Below are 3,345 nucleotides of genomic sequence, written 5' to 3'. Positions count from 1 at the left end.
TAATATGATAAAATATTATTAGATAATATATTTGATATGTAAATATTATTTATTCATTAATGTCATATTTTTAACTAAATTACTATTTTTTAGTAATGAATATATATAGAAAACTCTCAAATGCACTTTAAATTATTTCATTAAATATGGTAAAAAATAATTCACAATTTTTGTATGCATTTAAAACAATAAAACAAATCTTTATTAGTCAAGCCTAATTTCTTCTAGCCAATTCCATATACTGACTTAATATCCTAATATATATATATATATATATATATATATATATATATATATATATATATTTAAACATTAAATGATATGATATCCAGCGTTACCATAATAAATTTTGATTAAACATTCTAATTCAAATAATGATCAGATAAAATTTTAGATTTATATAACAAATTTATTATTTAAAAGTGAAATATTTGAAAATAACTATACCCATGTGAGATTGAAAAAAAAAATGATTAAATTATGAAAACAATATTGTCCGTATACACCGTGCATGACATGTGTTCACTTACTAGTTGTGAATATCTTATTATTTTAAATAGACACGATTATTTACAAGATTCAAAGTATCTTATGCTTGACCGACCCAACGTGGCTTCGGGAAAGTGTCTTTAATCTTATAAATGAAAATGTTTTTTAAAAAATATTTTCTCCTTTTTCGTTGAACGTGTCTTTTAAACTCATTTGACCTCGAAAAAGAAAGCCTGGAAAACAAGTGGTGTCTTGACGTCTCTCTGTTTTTGATTAGGGAGAAAAGAAAGTGTGAAAAACGAATTGCACTTCATGCCACAAGATTCGCCTTCATTATCACAAAGTGCCAAGTTAATGGACCTCTTTGTGTCATAATAATCAACAAGAATTCATCATTTGTTGATTATTATGATAATCAATAATAGGCAAACATCATCAAGTAGCCTCGTTATTCTCGTTTCAATAGCCTTTTTTTTATAGGCATGACAATTTGTGTTGATGGGTTGTATTTATTTTGTGTAAAAATCCAATTATTTGATTAAATGTATATTAATAAAAATATAATATAAATAAGAATCGGATTAAAAATATATAATTAATATAATGTAATTATTAAATAGGTAATATTTTATATAACCCATTTAATAATTATATCCTAATTAAATTGATTTATGTGTTATTTATGTCAATATTATTAACCTCTTGATTTTTTATATTTATGATTCAATGGATTTATTTATAATATTTTTAGAATCGAACTAGTTACTAAATTGAAAAAATTATCAGATTACGATTTATTGATTGTATTGATGGTTGAACTGCGGTCAAATCGATGACGTAATAAATATATAATTTATATATCATTAAAATATAAGATAATTATAAAAAAATTTAAAATAATATAAATAGATTAAAAATCAATAACATTTATTTTTTATTTTTTATATTATCAAATTAAATTAAATGAAATAAGTATAATATTTAAATTAAATTTATTGAAAATGAAAGAAAATTCAATTATTTCATTTTAACTAGGTTCCGGTTGATGGTCGATCAAGCTAGTTTGGTTTTTAAAACATTGCTTATTTACTCAAAATCAAAATTTAAATAAGTTAAATATAAATTAAGTAGGTTATGGTTATCATAAGTTAGACCTAAAAACATCAGTTTAATTAAACGTGTAGTTTAGATTGAAATTTTACTCGGATTATACTTAACTAAAATCCTAAAAAAAGTGTTGAATTGAGTCATGTTGAAGATTCATATCAAACTTTGTCACATATTTTTTGTTTTTGATTTTATCTAAAAGTGGTGTTAAAATTAAAACAATAATTAAAAAATTCTTAAAAGGATAATATTGATATTATAAAACTTTTATCAAAATAACTTCTATTTAAATAAACTTCAATATATATATATATTTTAAATCTTATCATTAAATTTTTAGTCATAAGTATTTTTTAATAAAATTAATTAGATAAGAACAAAAATTCTTATCAAGTTTCAAGGAACTTTTTAACTCTTCAAAATTCAATTAATGTCATGACACCTAAAAATATACTTCTTATTTTGTATTTTTAAAAAGAGAAAATAATAGTAACTTTGTAATAAAATGCAAGAAGCTATTGAGAAGTTTTAAAAATTATTTAAAAAACTAAGAACCTATTTGGCAATGTGATTTAAAAATTGAAAAATGTTTTTAAAAATTTCTAACACTGTTTGGTCATTGTTCTTTGGAAACTTTTAAAAACAAAATGAAATAAAAAACAATTTTTAGAAAACAAATGGAAGTTGTTTTCACCAATTTTTAAAAACAAAAGGAAAACATGAGCCTATTTGACCATATTTCTAAAACTTGTTTTTAAAAACTTTTTATAAGTTAAAGAATAAAAAACAATTTTTAAAAACATGTTTCTTAAAACATGGCCAAACGGAGCCTAAGATATTAAAAATTTTAACACCTATAAATTTAAAACTTTAAAAGTAATTTTTATCTATTTATTTTATAGAAATTATTGCTAATTTTTATTTTTTAAAACAATAAATAGAAAGTGTATCTAAATGATCATTCGATCAATTACTCATCCATAAAAAAATGGAAGTTCCACTAATCCTTTTATACTCTCAATTAAGGATGTTTCATAAAAAAGTATATATGTAATCATGGTTATATGACCAATTATATACCTTATTTATTACTTTATCCCAAAAAAATAAGAACTTTTTTTGGCAAATGAATTAATTAAATCCAAAGTTTGTAGAGATGAATAAACATGATTGACGCTAAAAATATTCCAAAAGATATACTGATTGAAAAAAATTACATTTATAACAAATTCATAATTTGATCACCTATATTTTAAAAGTAACCTGATCCATCAATATAAATCTAACAACTAAAATTTGATTTTTGCTTAAACAAATAGTTGAAAAATTGAAGTATAATACTTATTATTTTTTAATAGGATTTTAAACATGTTTTATGATTTTGATTAGGTGTCACCACTTTTTCTAATGGGAGAATTATGTTTTGGGGGTAGATGGACCCCCAAATTAACAAAAGGTCCATGTAACTCTTTAAATTGAGCCCAAAACCCAATGAAAGTATGGAAATTGAGTTGAAGGATATCATCCTTCAGTATTTCCAAAAATGCCCTTTGTTGATTTTGAGAAAAAAAATTAATATTTTTGAAAAATACTTTTATTTAATTTAATATTTTTGATTTAATTTAATATTTTTTAAAAATACTTTTATGTAATTTAATATTTTTTTAAATACTTTTATTTAATTTAATATTTTTTAAAAATAAATTTATTTAATTTAATATTTAAAATTTTTTAATTTAATATTTTTTT

This window comes from Vitis vinifera, chromosome 8 (assembly GCF_030704535.1).
Source record: "Vitis vinifera cultivar Pinot Noir 40024 chromosome 8, ASM3070453v1".
Lineage (NCBI taxonomy): Eukaryota > Viridiplantae > Streptophyta > Magnoliopsida > Vitales > Vitaceae > Vitis > Vitis vinifera.
The sequence above is the reverse complement of the archived record's forward strand: the minus strand, read 5'-3'. Positions refer to the sequence as shown.